The sequence below is a fragment of the Rhinoraja longicauda genome, chromosome 15 (genome assembly GCF_053455715.1).
Source record: "Rhinoraja longicauda isolate Sanriku21f chromosome 15, sRhiLon1.1, whole genome shotgun sequence".
NCBI classification, from domain to species: domain Eukaryota; kingdom Metazoa; phylum Chordata; class Chondrichthyes; order Rajiformes; family Arhynchobatidae; genus Rhinoraja; species Rhinoraja longicauda.
Genome location: NC_135967.1, coordinates 9,931,779 through 9,949,567, shown reverse-complemented (window position 1 = coordinate 9,949,567; position 17,789 = coordinate 9,931,779).

The window sequence follows — 17,789 nt, the reverse complement described above, 5'->3', positions numbered from 1 at the left end:
TATTCTACAAAACTGATATTGGTGAATATCTATGCACCAAACTTTGACAACCCTCTATTTTTTAAGAAAATATTTAATACTATTCCAGAATTTGGACAATACAATTTGATAATTGGAGGAGATTTAAATTGTACATTAGATCCTTATTTGGATAGATCGTCAACTCAAAGGAAAATAAAATCCAAGTCATGTGAATTATTAAATTCATATATAAACAGTGCAAATATAAAAGACGTTTGGAGAATTGAAAACCCCTCAGGCCGTGAGTATTCTTTTTATTCACCAGTGCATAAAACATATTCAAGAATTGACTACTTCTTAGTGGACTCCAAACTCATTCCTTATACGTATAATTCAAAATATCATAACATTATTATATCCGATCATTCCCCTCTAACATTTAGGGTAAAACTACAAGGAGTAACGGAGAAACAGACTAATTGGAGATTCAACCCACAAATCTTAAACGAAACAGCATGTTACGACTATCTCAACTTGCAGATTAAAACCTTTTTTCAGACAAATGACCTCCCTGAAACATCTGCCTCCCTGCTCTGGGAAACATTCAAAGCGTTTGTGAGAGGATGTATTATTGCTTTTCAGGCATCCCAAAACAAGAAGAACCGAGCTGAACAACATGAGCTAGAAAGACAGATAAAACAGCTAGACACAACAAACGCGATCGCTCCTTCTATTATAATACATAATAAAATTGCTGCTCTTAAATATAGGTTAAATCATATACTTTCAGCTCAAATCTTAAGGCTTTTTCAGCATACTAAACAAATATATTTTGAATTTGGAGAAAAGCCACAGAAATTGCTAGCTCGACAACTCCGTAAATTGGAAGACGAATCCACAATTCATAAAATCAGATCAGACAACGGAGACTTGCTTAAATTACCCAAGGACATTAACGATAGATTTTTGCAATTTTATCAGACATTATACTCATCAAACATAATAGATAGCCCTGCGAATATGCAAAACTTTCTGCAGAAATGTAACCTCTCTGGTTTAAATGACAATGAGAGAAATTTACTGGGCGCAGAAATAACTACGAATGACATTGAAGAGGTCATTAAGTCCTTGAAAAATGGGAAGACCCCGGGTCCTGATGGGTTAAATAATGAATTTAATAAAAAATTTAGTGACTTGATCTCCCCACGCTTACAAACTATATATAGTTACGCCTTTAAACAACAGATATTACCACAAACTTTGACTGAATCAACAATAATACTTATCCCTAAAAAAGATAAGGATTCTGAAGACCCTGGTTCGTATAGAGCCATAGCTCTTTTAAATACTGATCAGAAGATATTAGCTAAGGTTTTAGCCCATAGATTAAGTTTAGTCATTGATAAATTAATACACCCTGACCAATCAGGCTTTATATCTAAACGATATTCTTTCTATAACCTAAGACGTTTGTTCAATATAATATACTCAAATAGAATATTAAACGAAGACTTAGCAATCATTTCGCTAGACGCTGAAAAAGCATTTGATCAAGTGGAATGGCCCTATCTTTTCTCCGTGATGGAAAAATTCCAACTCGGTGAAAACTTTTGCTCATGGGTGAAACTTTTATATAAAACTCCAACTGCTAGAATATTGACAAACCAAATGTTGTCACCAAAATTTAACTTATCCAGAGGTTGTAGACAAGGATGTCCACTATCTCTGCTTCTATTTGCCCTCATTATAGACCGAGAGTATCAGATCACACCCAGACATTCACGGCTATAACACTAAACATACAATTAACAAAATTTCCTTATATGCGGATGATGTACTATTATACATCACAAACAGTTTAAGGATAAGGGGGAAGTCTTTTAGGACCGAGATGAGAAAACATTTCTTCACACAGAGAGTGGTGAGTCTGTGGAATTCTCTGCCACAGAAGGTAGTTGAGGCCAGTTCATTGGCTATATTTAAGAGGGAGTTAGATGTGGCCCTTTTGCTAAGGGGATCAGGGGGTATGGAGAGAAGGCAGGTACAGGCTACTGAGCTGAATGATCAGCCATGATCATACCATACCATACCATACACATACAGCCGGAAACAGGCCTTTTCGGCCCACCAAGTCCGTGCCGCCCAGTGATCCCCGTACATTAACACTATCCTACACCCACTAGGGACAATTTTTACATTTACCCAGCCAATTAACCTACATACCTGTACGTCTTTGGAGTGTGGGAGGAAACCGAAGATCTCGGAGAAAACCCACGCAGGTCACGGGGAGAACGTACAAACTCCTTACAGTGCAGCACCCGTAGTCAGGATCGACCTGAGTCTCCGGCGCTGCATTCGCTGTAAAGCAACAACTCTACCGCTGCGCTACCGCGCCATTCATATTGAATGGCGGTGCAGGCTCGAAGGGCCGAATGGCCTACTCCTGCACCTATTTTCTATGTTTCTATGTTTCTATGTTTCTAAATTAGCATTCCGAATTTACTAAATCTCATAACTCAATTTGGCTCATTCTCCGGATATAGAATTAATTGGTTCAAAAGCAAAATCATGCCAATTACAGAACAAAATCCGGCTATACTTCAACAATTCCCTTTTAAAATTGCCTATGAAAAGTTCAAATACCTTGGAATCTACGTGACTAGGAATTATACTTCTTTATTTAAATCAAATTTCCCTTCTTTAGTTACTAAATTACATAGAAATATCCAATTTTGGAAAACACTCCCCATTTCACTAGCTGGTCGAATTAATGCTATAAAGATGATCTTCCTCCCACAGCTACTATACTTATTTCAAGCAATTCCGATACACCTTCCCAAAATGTTTTTCAAAAAAATTGATTCAATTATTACTAATTTTATTTGGGATTATAAGACCCATAGAATAAATAAAAGACATTTATGCAAGTCTAAAACTAATGGAGGATTCGCTTTACCAAACTTCTGTAAGGGGTTTCTGCGCCGAGCTTTCGCCCGACCTAAGGTCCCCATGCCTTGCTCTGATCCCTTGACCAGGCCGCGCACACTGGTTCCCCGTGAGTGGTTCGACCCACTCACCCCCTACGGTTCTAGACACTGGCTTAGATGCAGGAACGTTGATAGTGCAGAAAAACTCAACCAGACCAGATTTGAAGACCAGGGTTTAAATGGAATATAGTGATATGCATCACTACACGAATACTTAGACACAGTTCTAAACGACATATACATGAATACCTTTTACTCTGAATTCTAAAACGCACAGTTCTACAAGACATATACACGACTGTAAGATGGGGAACGTACGACACATCGCAAAATTGACCAACACATATTCCTTTACACACCCACGTTTATTCAAACCACCCTCCCCTCTACACTAAACTATGTCCAGGATATGCAGGATCGGGGTACATGCTCACCATGGGGCTATTACTGGGGTTACTGGCTGTTCGTGCTGCTTCTCCGCTGCTTTCCGTGAGGGTCGTGCTTGTCCCCTGAGTTTCTTCCTTCCGTTTCTTGCGTTCCTTGCAGGTTTCCTTGCAGTATTTCTTCTCGAGTTGCGTACCGGTTCCTCTCTCTTGCACTTCGCTTCTTATCATATCATCATAATATATACAGCCGGAAACAGGCCCTTTCGGCCCACCAAGTCCGTACCGCCCAGCGATCCCCGTACATTAACACTATCCTACACCCACTAGGGACATTTTTTACATTTACCCAGCCAATTAACCTACATACCTGTACGTCTTTGGAGTGTGGGAGGAAACCGAAGATCTCGGAGAAAACCCACGCAGGTCACGGGGAGAACGTACAAACTCCTTACAGTGCAGCACCCGTAGTCAGGATCGAACCTGAGTCTCCGGCGCTGCATTCGCTGTAAAGCAGCAACTCTACCGCTGCGCTACCGTGCCGCTCTTCTTGCCTGTCTTTTCTTCCTCCTGCATCTGTTTGACTTGCAGGTTTCTTCTTGCAGTATTTCTTCTTCTGTTCCTCTCTCTTGCACTTCGCTTCTTCTTGCCTGTCTTTTCTTCCTCCTGCATCCGTTTGACTTGAGTTTAAAACCCAAAAGTCATGGCCAGTTATACTATTCTGACCCGTCCTATCTTCCGCCAGATCTTGGGATCTCTTTGTTTAAAAGATATGTATGAGTTTTCTCTCTGATCTGCGCTTATGTCCGGGGGTACCGGGGATGGCCAGACGGTGTTAATTGGTATTTCGTTGCGAGGTGATGGGTTTAACTGGTTTCCCATCACCTACCAGGTAGGTTTCTATGGGCTATTGTGCCCCCTTAACGAGATTAACTGTGTAGGTCGGCTTGGGGCATTGTGAGTATGCTGATGTCAGCGCCCCAGTGTCTGGACTTCGACCTGGTTTCGCAGGTTTCTGCATGGCCAATACCCATCCATTGTTCTGGCCGTGGCTTTGCAGAAACCTAGAGACTGGGCTGTAAGGTTTTTGCTCTTGTGGCTGGTCACGAGGTCCTGCGGCCATTTTAGGACCCACAGATTGTGACATCCCTTGGTAAACTGACCGCAGCCTTTCTCCGCTATCAGCCCCAGTCTCCCGTTTAAAATGTCCAAACTGCAGCTCTTTGGTTTGGTGTTGCTTTCAGAATGAGGGAAAACTTCTCAAATCTTACACTTCCTATTTTATTACTGGGCGGTTAATATTAAAAATATAACCTTCTGGCTGAAGGACATTGATCGGCAACCAGATTGGTTAAAGTTGGAGAAGGAGGATTGCTTACCATTTGACATTGGTGCGATCTTATTCGCCCCAATAACTTTGAATAAAAAAACATATGGAGGAAATCCGATTATACATAGTGTTATCCGTATTTGGAAACAATTAAAACTCACTTTAAAATTGAGTAATTTATCTCTCTTCCTACCCATTGCAAATAACCCTTCTTTCAAACCATCTGTTTCAGATAGAGGATTCATTCAATGGAAAAGTTATGGAATTAAAATGGTGGGAGACCTCTATCATAAGGGAACTTTTCTCTCTTTTCAGGAATTACAACAGAAGTATGGATTACATGCTAGTAATTTTTTTAGATATTTACAAATCAGAGATTATGTAAAATCACATACACAAGAATATAGATTTAGAGGCCCAGGAATTCTTGATGAATGCTTGAACCGTCACTACAATACAAATAAATTAATATCTTATATTTATAACACTCTTTTAGATACCGACATTCCGTCATCAGAATCATATAGACGGGCATGGGAGGACGAATTGGCTCAACCCATAACGCAAGACATATGGGACGAAAGTTTACAACACATACATCAATGCTCGTTAAACACTAGACACTCATTAATACAATTTAAAATATTACACAGATTACATTATTCGAAGACAAAATTAAACAGGATCTTCCCAAGTATCTCTCCTATTTGTGATAAATGTCAATTTCAAGAAGCCAATTTAACTCACACTTTTGTGACTTGTACAAACATGCAAAATTTTTGGATTGATATGTTAAAAATAATTTCTAAAGTTATCCAAAGATTAAAGATCCAAAATTAATAATTTTAGGATTATCAGAACACATTACAAACTTTACGCTAAGTCAGAGACGCTTTCTTGACTACAGTTTAATAACTGCAAAAAAATTAATACTTAAATTTTGGAAAAAACCAGTAACCCCCACAATTAAAATGTGGATTACGGAAATGACCGAGACCTTGCATTTGGAAAAAATAAGGTTTGCCTTAATTGACAAACCAGATCTATTTTTTTTAAATATGGTCTCCATTTATTGAATTTTTAAAAAAGTAAATGGGTTTGTCACAAAACTAAAATTTAAAACTAAAGTTAAAACTTGAGTTTAGGGTTGGATGTACAACTATACTCATTAACTCCCGGATCTATCCCCATAATCTTTATGTTAGTAATTCTCTTTTTTCTTTGCTCTCTCTCTATTAGTTTATAGTCTTTTTTTTCCAGCCTCTTTTCATCTTTATTTTTTCTTTAAAAATTTTAAAACTGAAGCTATGTAAGAACTCTATAACCAGTTTGTCGTTTATTATTATTTGTACATATGCTTTAAAAAATTAAAAATTAAAAAAAATAAAAATAATCTACGGGTAGTTCATGAGAACGTCCCTAGTAGGATCGTGTTAATGTGCGGGGATTGCTGGGCGGCGCGGACCCGGTGGGCCGAAGGGCCTGTTTCTGCGCTGTATCTCTAAATCTAAAAATCTAAAACGTGGAGAATTAAAAATAAGGAATAAATGTAGGATGTGTAAATAGGAGAGTATTAGGTTGTCGAATGTGTTGTATGACTCTATGACTCTATAATTCCCTCCTGATTCTCCTACCCCATACCTAACACTGCAGGCAATTTACAGCAGCCAATTAACCTACCGTCGAACATATCATTGAGTTATGGGGGAAATCCAGAGCACCCTGAGTCAAAGGAAAAAATTGCTAACTGTCTTTCCTAAATGACAGCACACTTCTGCCAAAGTATTAACGAGGTATAATGATAGTTAGAACGATTAAGAGAGGGAGGAGAAATCAAACCGTTTGGGAAACATATACCCGAATGTCAGACCTTGGATGATGAATGCTCTGGTCAAGTGATTTAATTCTCTGACAATCAAGAGGCCAGAGTTAGTACACGGTTATCTCAGAGAGTTACAAGGGTGGAGGAGGTTACAGGTAATGGATTGGAAATTAAAAACAACGATAGACAGTATAGAAGGATAGACGGTTAGAACCTTTTTCCCAGGGTGGGAATGTCAAAGGCCAGAGGGCTTGGCTTGAAGGTGACAGGGGCAAAGTTTAAATGAGATGTGCTGGGCAATTGTTTACACCGAGAGTGTTGGGTGCTTGGAACCCGCTGCTATGCGGTGGCGGGGCAGATGTGATCGTGTCATGAGTTTGGAGTAAGAAAGCCAGTGAGAAGTAAGGTTTAGTGAATGAACAAAATGTTAATTCCCGGAATAGCGGGACTGTCATATACTAGGTTAATTCCCGGAATGGCGGGACTGTCATATGTTGAAAGACTGGAACGGCTATACACTTGAATTTAGAAGGATGAGAGGGGATCTTATCGAAACATATAAGATTATTAACGGGTTGAACACGTTAGAGGCAGGAAACATGTTCCCAATGTTGCGGGAGTCCAGAACAAGGGGCCACAGTTTAAGAATAAGGGGTAAGCCATTTAGAACGGAGATGAGGAAAAACGTTTTCAGTCAGAGAGTTGTAAATCTGTGGAATTCTCTGCCTCGGAAGGCAGTGGAGGTCAATTCTCTGAATGCATTCAAGAGAGAGCTAGATAGAGTTCTTAAGGATAGCGGAGTCAGGGGGTATGGGGAGAAGGCAGGAACGGGGTACTGATTGAGAATGATCAGCCATGATCACATTGAATGGTGGTGCTGGCTCGAAGGGCCAAATGGCCTACTCCTGCACCTATTGTCTATTGTCTATTGTCTAAAAGGTAGCCAAGAGAGGTTGTCACAGGACAGCTTCTTACAGCGTTGGCATCAATGGCAAGCCAAGTTAACACACAGTTACAAACTTTAAATAAAGCTACGTCTGTTGATTTTAAATGCTCCTGGCAAGATTTCATCGTTCCTGTTAACCTGACGAGGAGATCAAAACAGGCACAGCCAGTAAAATAAATTAGACTCTCCTCCGCCTAGCAGAGCTGGTTCTTACCCTCAACAACTTCTCCTTTGACTCCTCCCACTTCCTCCAAACCAGAGGCGTGGCTATGGGCACTCGCATGGGCCCTAGCTACGCCTGCCTCTTTGTTGGGTACGTCGAACAATCCCTGTTCCAGACGTACACTGGCCCCATCCCCGAACTCTACCTCCGCTACATCGACGACTGCATTGGTGCTACCTCTTACACCCATGCAGAACTCACTGACTTTATACACTTCACCTCCAATTTCCATCCTGCCCTTAAATATACCTGGACTATCTCTGACATCTCCCTCCCGTTTCTGGACCTCACCATCTCCATCACAGGAGAAAAACTAGTGACGGACATTTATTACAAGCCCACCGACTCGCACAGCTATCTGGACTACACTTCTTCCCACCCGGTCCCCTGCAAAAAGTCTATCCCCTACTCCCAATTCCTCCGTCTACGCCGCATCTGCGCCCGGGATGAGGTGTTTCACACTAGGGCTTCCGAGATGTCCTCGTTTTTCAGAAAACGGGGCTTCCCCTCCTCCATTATAGATGAGGCTCTCACTAGGGTCTCTTCTACATCCCGCAGCTCCGCTCTTGCTCCCCATCCCCACACTCGCAACAAGGACAGGATCCCCCTCGTTCTCACCTTCCACCCCACCAGCCAGCGGATCCAACATATTATCCACCAACATTTCCGTCACCTACAACAGGACCCCACCACCGGCCATATCTTCCCATCCCCTCCCCTCTCTGCGTTCCGCAGAGACCGTTCCCTCCGCAACTCCCTGGTCCACTCGTCCCTTCCTACCCAAACCACCCTAACCCCGGGCACTTTCCCTTGCAACCGCACGAGATGCAACACCTGTCCCTTTACCTCCCCCCTCAACTCCATCAAAGGACCCAAACATTCTTTCCAGGTGAGACAGAGGTTCACCTGCACCTCCTCCAACCTCATCTATTGCATCCGCTGCTCTAGATGTCAACTTATCTATATCGGCGAAACCAAGCGCAGGCTCGGCGATCGCTTCGCTGAACACCTGCGCTCGGTCCGCATTAACGCAACTGATCTCCCGGTGGCCCAGCACTTTAACTCCCCCTCCCATTCCCAGTCTGACCTCTCTGTCATGGGCCTCCTCCAGTGCCATAGTGAGGCCCGCCGGAAATTGGAGGAGCAGCACCTCATATTTCGCCTGGGCAGTTTGCGGCCCGGTGGTATGAACGTCGACTTCTCCAACTTCAGATAGCTCCTCTGTCCCTCCCTCCCCTCCTCCTTCCCAGATCTCCCTCTATCTTCCTGTCTCCACCTATATCCTTCCTTTGTCCCACCCCCGACATCAGTCTGAAGAAGGGTCTCGACCCGAAACGTCACCCATTCCTTCTCTCCCGAGATGCTGCCTGACCTGCTGAGTTACTCCAGCATTTTGTGAATAAATCGATTTGTACCAGCATCTGCAGTTATTTTCTTAAAATAAATTAGCAACAGTTTTTAAAATCACTGGAACAGATTGCTTTAAAACTAATGCTTTAATTTGTAACTCAGGAAACTATTTGTTTTACGTTTCAAAACAGGGATAAAGAGCAATAAGTTTAGAAGGGAAGTAGGGATTTTGTTTTAGAATCCATACAGAGTGCAAGAAAAAAATTACACATTGAACAGAATTCAATTATTTGTACAAATTTGTAAGATTGAAAAGATCAGATCAGAACTACAATCCAGTTTTGCCCACAGCCCAGAAACTAAAATCCCATCATGTGGGTTTAGTTTCGTTTAGTTTAGTTTAGAGATACAGCATGAAACAAGGCTTGCGGGCCACGCTAGAGGCAATTCACCAAACCCACAGACCTGCACATCATTGGGATGTGAGAGGAAACCGGAGCACCCGGAGGAAACGCACTCAGTCACAGGGAGAACATACAAACTCCGTACAGTCAGCACCCAAGGTCAGGATCATGCCTGGGTCTCTTGCACTGTGAGGCTGCAAATCTACTAACTGCATCTTCAATCTGAAGCATTATTTGGTTCTCTTTTCACAGATCTGTCTGATTTCCAGCTTTTTTCCAGGAGTTTAGTTTAGTTTAGTTTAGAGATACAGCGTGGAATCAAGCCCTTCGGCCCACCTAGTCCGCGCCGAATAATGATCTCCGTACATTAGCACTATCCTACACACACTAATGACAATTTACAATTTTATCAAGCCAATTAACCTACAAACCTGTACGTCTTTGGAGTGTGGGAGAAAACCGGAGCACCCAGAGAAATCCCACAGGGAGACATGCAAATTCCATCCAGACTGCACCCATAGTCAGGATCGAACCCGGGTCTCTGACACTATAAGGCAGTAACTCTACCGCTGTGCCACCGTGCTTGCCCTGGTGGGGTACTCTGGTATTAATTCCCATCTGACCCCCCTTCACAGCCCATCACAACCCTCCATCAGCTCACTGAAAGCAGCCAGAGTGCATCCATTGAGCAGGATCCTCACTGCGTGTTAAGGATATAAATATAAAAGACCCCTTGAATCCTCATCTTGACTGGCTTCTCTTGGGGACCTGGCAATCTCCACAATCCTTTTACAGGAAAATACAACAAAAAGGCCTATGTAATTTATACCATGCCTTGAGGTCATAATCATTGAAATGATATACCGTGACCCTCATCGGAGGCCTCTGCAGCGGCCGTACGAGGCCCCTTTCCAGGTGCTGCAGCCTAGGCCTACCACGTGCGTTTTGGACATAGGGGGTCAGCGCGAGACTGTGTCGGTGGCTCACCTTAAGCCGGCCCATTTGGACATCAGTCAACCCGTGCAGGTGGCCCAGCATTGTCGTCAGGGACGTCCTCAATCCTGGCCGCTCCCGCCTGTGCCTACACTGGCCCCTGAGAGAGTGGATGTGCGTACGAAGTCCGGCTGCCTCGATCGTCCGCCGGTTCGTTTCGTGCCTCCAGTTCTGCGGGGGCGGGGTGGTCCTGAGAGTTAGGCCACTCCTTGGCCGAACCCTCAGCACTGAGATTGCCAGGGTCTGGGACTGCCGGTCCACGGGGTTTCCCAGCAGGGGGGGGGGTTTGTGGAGAGAGAGGAGAGTGAACACGTGTGCTGGCAGCTTGTTGCGTTAATAAAACATCCCGACTGGACTAACCTGACGTCTAGCCTTATTTCGGGCTGAATCGATCGCTCCCGCTACAAAGTATTAAATGTGCCTTAATTCCCTAAGCATGTAAAGCCACCTCAGCTGGAAAGTGAATTATTACCATGGTGCTTTTGTATTTGGTGTTCTTCTATTTTTGCATGTTTGTTGAAGATTTCAATTGTTGGATGAATAGGTGGTTAATGCATTCGAGGGACACTGATTGAAGCACACGTTGAATAGATTATTTGATTAAAATAAATAAAGAGTAGGATTACTTCAGTTGTGGAAGGGCGGCACAGTGGCGCAGCTGGTGGAGCTGTTGCCTCACAGTACCAGAGACCCTGGTTCGATCCTGACCTTGGGTGCAGTCAGTGCGGAGATTGCACGTTCTCCCTGTGACCGCATAGGTTTCCTCCGGGTGCTCCGGTTTCCTCCCACATCCCAAAGACATGCGCGTTTGTAGGTTAATTGGCCTATGTAAATTGCCCCTTGACTGCAGGGAGTGGATTAGAAAGTGGGACAACATAGAACCAGTGAAAATGGGTGAACGATGGCCGATGTTGACTTGGCGGCCAAAGGGCCTGTTTCCCTGCTGTACCTCGAAACTAAAGTAAACTACATTTGTTCTTCCCTGCTTATTTAAGAGCCATTGACTCTGGCTGGATTAGACCTGTATATAGTCCCTGGAGAGCCTTTTCCTGTATCCTTGAACAATACAATCTAGAAGGAAGCCAGGCAACAAATCATGGTTGTATTGGCTACTTGATACAAATCTCATTCCTCTCCTCTTCCCTAATGAGTCAGTATTTTAATTTCCCTTCGAGTATTTAACTACTGTAATTATCTGTGAAAGTTACTATTGATTTGGGTTCTACGACTCTTCCAAGCAGGGGCTTGTAGAATGCACCATCTTCGCAAATGCTTTCAGTTTGGTAAGTTCATCGATTTCCTGCCCCCAATTTGACACTGATATCAAATGCTTTATTGGATTTTTGTGAAATTGGATTTCTCATCCAATCTTCCACCAAGCCAAGTAAAGACAGTTGGTGATGTTGCAACAGAGAGCCTTAGTGACTACAACTGCATCTTCATAGCACCTTTAACCTGTGAAGTTATCACTGAGGTACCATGAAACAAGCAATCAGGATCAAAACAAAGAACCGTTACTTGATAAGATTGCAGTAGTCCAATAAAACAGATCTCAAAGTTTGAGATAGGAAGAGAACGGTCAGGGTTTGAGGCCACGCAAGGAATCTGGAAGGAAATTCAAGAAGACAGATCTTGAAAAAATGATGGTACATCACACATTGAGGATTGAGGGGAATGGAAAGCACAAATGGTTCTGACTATCTATGCTCTCATCATTTAATATAGTGTCACAGTTTCTTACAGTGTGGCAACAGGCCCTTTGGCCCAACTTGCCCACATCAGCCTACAAGACCTATCTATGCTAGTCACACCTGACTGCGTTTGCCCTGTATCCCTCTAAACCTGTCCTATCCATATACCAGTTACCTGTCTGAATGTTTCTTAAACGTTACGATAGTACCTGCCTCAACTACCTCCTCCGGCAGCTCATCCATGCACCCGCCATGCTTTGTGTGAAAAAGTTACCCCTTGGGATCCTAGTAAATCCTCCCCCCTCACCTATGTCCTCTGGTTCTCGATTCCCCTACTCAGGGCAAGAGACTCTGTGCGTCTACCCAATCTATTTCTTTCATGATTTTGTACACCTCGATAAGATCACCCTCATCCTCCTGCACTCCAAGAAATAGAGTCCCAGTCTGCTCAACCTCTCCCTATAGCTCAGGCCCTCGAGACATGGCAACATCTTCGTAAATCTTCTCTGTACCTTTTCCAGCTTGACAACATCTTTCCTCTAACATGATGCTCAAAACTGAACACAATACTCAAAATGCAGCCTGAGCAACATCTTATGCAACTGAACATGACCCCCAACTTTTATACTCAACAGTCAGACTGATGAAGGCCAATATGCCAAAAACCTTTTTGACCACCCTATCTACCTGTGATGGCACTTTCAACAAACTATGTACCTGTAGTCCTAGATCCCGCTGCTCTACAATACTCCCCAGAGCCCTACTGTGAATCCTGCCCGTGTTGGTGCTCCCAAAATGCACCACTGCAAGTTTCCCTGTACAAAATTCCATCAACCGTTCCTCTGCCCACCTGCCCGATCGTTCAAGATCCTGCGGCAATTTTTGTCACCCATTTTCACTATCAACTATACCACCTATTTATGTCATCTGCAAACTTGCTAACCATGCCATCTAGGTTCTCATCTAAATCATTGATATAGATGACAAACAGCAATGGGCTCTGCACCGAACATTGCTAGTCACAGTATATTTCTTTCAATCTCCCCTCCACCTCTGACGTTCCAGAGAATGCAATCCAAGTCAATCCAACCTCTCCATGCAGCTGAAGTGAAAAGGTTGCCCCTCAAGTTCCTGTTAAATCTCGCCCCTCTCACCTTAAACCTCTGTGTTTTCTGCTACTTGATTCCCCTACCCTAACACTGGATATTTTAAAATCAGTACAGCAAGGGAGGGTCAAGTATATTTTGTCAAACAGTGGCAAGCTTTCTCCACAGCTTATTTCTAATGCCTTCGGGCAAGTACATTTTGTGAAACATTTTGGAAATACTATGAAGCTATTATTCAATTGATTGTACCCTTTAAATAATTCAATTGAAGCTGCTTCATAAACCTCATCATTCACTTTGAAGTGTCAGAACCTGTTAGCTGATGTTTTAAATCATAATTCTAGTCAAACAATAGTGCCTTAGAACCAGAAACATGTGAAACTACAAGTTGCATAATTTATATTTAATACCCAGCACATCTGCTGCAATCCTCTACCTTCTGTTTATTGAGTCTTTACTCTACTTCTTTCCTACAAAAATGTTTACATGACATCCTCAGGCAGCTTAAGACAGAAGCCCTTTATGTAGGATTGAATTGTGTTGTGAAGACGAATCAATAATTAAATATTAATAATCAATGTCACAAACATACCTCAGCAAACTGAAATTTGAATGACAAAAAATAACGACACCAAATCCCAATACTATATTTTAGTTTAAAAATAAACATTATCTCACATATCATATCATATCATATCATATATATACAGCGCGGAAACAGGCCTTTTCGGCCCACCAAGTACGCGCCGCCCAGCGATCCCCGCACATATTTTTGTAGCATTTGCTTGTAGCAACATTACAGGCACATCGACTCAAATGGCACAGTGGCTGCCTTACAAGCGCCAGAGACCTGGGCCAACCAGCGATCACCCCTCACACCAGCACTATCCTACACAGTAGGGACAGTTTACGAATTACAGAAGACAAATAACCTACAAACCTGTACGTCTTTGGAGAATGGGAGGAAATCTGAGCACCCGGAGAAAACCCAAGCGGTTACAGAGAGATCGTACGAACTCTGTGCAGACAGCAGCCATAGTCAGGGTCGAACCTGGGTCTCTGGCGTTAAACCTAAACTAAATTCAAGTTAACTAAACTAAACTAAATCTACTGCCCTGCACCAAATTATGTTTACACCTCCACCATACAAAGAGTCATTGAGTCATAGAATTATCCGGCACAGAAACAGGCCCTTTGGCTCAACTTGTCCATGTTGATCAACACGACTTCCACCTGCCCATAAATCCCTTGAAACCACTCCTATCCATATATATGTGCACGTGTCTTTTAAATGCTATTATAGTACTTATCTCAGCTACCTCCTCTGGCAACTTATTCCATAGTCTGAGCAAAAAAGTTGCCCCCCCCCAAGTTCCTATGAAATCTTTTTGGTCTCACATTACGTGCGGGTTAATAGGTTACCGTTTTTCCACCAGAGGTACAAATCCTCATTTCTGCCAGAGATGCCAATCGTCCCCTGAGTGCACCACTGCTTGAGAATGTGCTCTTTAAGAGCTGCCATGTGAAATCAGATAGCAAAGGGTATTCATTTCGGCTCCAGCTCAGGTTTAGGTTTATTATTCTCAAGTGTACAGTGAAAAACTTTGTTTTGCATGCTATACAATCATATCAGATAATACTATACATAAATACAATCAAGTCAAATTCAAGTACAATAGGTAGAGCAAAGGGGGAGATACAGAGTGCAGAATATAGTCCTCGACATTGTAGTGCACCAGTTTCAGAGACAAAGTCCAATTCCATGTAGTACACCAGTTTCAGAGACAAAGTCCAATTCCATAGTGGAGTAGAGGTAGAACCGTTTGTAAGCCTGATAACAGAGGGGAAGAAGCTGTTCATGAGTCTGGTGATGTGAACTTCCCAGCTTCTGTATCTTCTACCCGATGGGAGCGGAGAAAAGAAGGAATGAGGGGCAAGTCTTTGATTATGCTGGCTGCGTTTCCAAGACAGCGTGATGTGTAGATATAGTCAATGATGGGGAATCGGGTCTGTGCGATGGACTGGGCTACTACCACATCTCTCTGCAATAGTTTTACAGTCCTGGGCAGAGGTGTTCCCAAACCAAGTTGTGGTGCAACCCAATGGTATGCTTTTTAAGGTGCATCTGCAGAAGATTGTAAGGGTCATTGGAGACTTGCCAAATATTCTCAGTCTCCTGACGAAGCAGAGGCGTTGGAGTGCCAACCACAACCGAGTGGTTGACCCATCAACCTAAGGTCAGAGATTTCAATGCACCCTCCATGTTCCACACTGTACCTGATAAAACATTAGTCCCCTGTGGCTTCTCACCAAGGTAGCTCAAATTGCACAGCTTTAATGTGCACTAAAGAAATGAAGAAAAATCATGCACTTCTACAAAGTGTGGTAGAAACATAGAAACATAGAAACATAGAAAATAGGTGCAGGAGTAGGCCATTCGGCCCTTCGAGCCTGCACCACCATTCAATATGATCATGGCTGATCATCCAGCTCAGTAGCCTGTACCTGCCTTCTCTCCATACCCCCTGATCTCTTTAGCCACAAGGGCTACATTTAACTCCCTCTTAAATATAGTCAATGAACTGGCCTCAACTACCTTCTGTGGCAGAGAATTCCACAGACTCACCACTCTCTGTGTGAAGAAATGTTTTCTCATCTCGGTCCTAAAAGACTTCCCCCTTATCCTTAAGCTGTGACCCCTGGTTCTGGACTTCCCCAACATCGGGAACAATCTTCCCACATCTAGCCTCTCCAACCCCTTAAGAATTTTATATGTTTCAATAAGATCCCCCCTCAGTCTTCTAAATTCCAGCGAGTATAAGCCTAGTCTATCCAGTCTTTCTTCATATGAAAGTCCTGCCATCCCAGGGATTAATCTGGTGAACCTTCTATGTACTCCCTCTAAGGCTAGAATGTCTTTCCTCAGATTAGGAGACCGAGATGAGAAAACATTTCTTCACACAGAGAGTGGTGAGTCTGTGGAATTCTCTGGTGTATGGAACGAGCTGCCAGATGAAGTATTTGAGGCAGGTACTATCACAATGTTTAAGAAACATTTAGACAGGTACAGGGAGAGGATAGCTGAGAGGGATATGGGCCAAACACAGGGAGGTGGGACTTGTGCAGATGGGGCATGTTGATCAGCGTGGGCAAGTTGGACCAAAGGGCCTGTTTCTAGGTTGTATGACCCTATAGCTCTAACCTTAACCAGCAAATGATTCCAATGCCTTCCTCAATCTATGCTAGATTGAGATCATCTAAACTTGACATCATCCAAAGGTCTGTGTCAGATCTGTTTGTTCACATATTGTGTTCACCCCCACCCTTGTTCCTTTCTAATATACAAAAATAATATGCGTTATAAAGAAAAATGGAACTAGTATCAACGCCAGTTCTATTTTTCTGTCAAATCTCAAAAACATTTACAGACCATGCTCAAGTTACAAACAGCTTCCATTATTACCTCATATTTCACTTGGGCAGCGTACAACCCAATTAGGAGTCTCTAATTTCAGGTAACTCCTGCATTTCCCACTCCCCCTCCCCCCACCCACCCACCCACTCTCCTCCTCACTCCCCTACCCACCCACCCACTCCCCCTCCCCCCACCCACCCACCCACTCCCCCTCCCCCCACCCACCCACCCACTCCCCCTCCCCCCACCCCCCCACCCACTCCCCCTCCCCCCACCCACCCACCCACCCACTCCCCCTCCCCCCACCCACCCACCCACTCCCCCTCCCCCCACCCACCCACCCACTCCCCCTCCCCCCACCCACCCACCCACTCCCCCTCCCCCCACCCACCCACCCACTCCCCCTCCCCCCACCCACCCACCCACTCCCCCTCCCCCCACCCACTCCCCCTCCCCCCACCCACCCACCCACTCCCCCTCCCCCCACCCACCCACCCACTCTCCTCCTCACTCCCCTACCCTTATTGTCCTATTAGCACCACTGTTGGAATCCTTGCATCCCTGTCGTTGGCACACCTTCCCCAGCCAACAATGGGCCATTATGGACTCCACCCTTCCTGAGGTCATCTGTTGCCGGCCTTGTTTAGTTCTGGCCTTCTCTATCTTTCAGTCTGAAGAAAGGTTCCGACCCGAGATGTCACCTATTCCTTTTCTCCAAAGATGCTGAGTGATCCACTGAGTTATTCTAGTATTTTGTGTCCATCTCCATTATTATGTTGATTTTGTCCATAAGTTGGAAAATATCTCGGTAGGTACACAAAATCGGACAATATGGTAACGATATCTTCACAGTATTGAGGTGGATGCAACTAATTTTAGAGATACAGTGGAACTGGCTGGTTCTGATTTCTTTTCAAACTTTTTCAAGCAAAGATTGAACTGTTGCTTTTATCTTTCCTTCTAAAACTTATTTGAGGCATCAAATACCCTTGTTGACATCCCTACGTGCCTTGGCGTATTTTGCTTAGTTAACGTCTTGCTCCTATACCATTGCCAAACATTCTTCAGAGTTCTTCAAAGCTGCTGATCCCTTTGCCGTGAATCTTTTTTCAGGTTCTGGGGTTTCAATTTCTCTGCCTTTTTACTTCTTCTAGCAATTGCTTCTGCATTTCCATAAG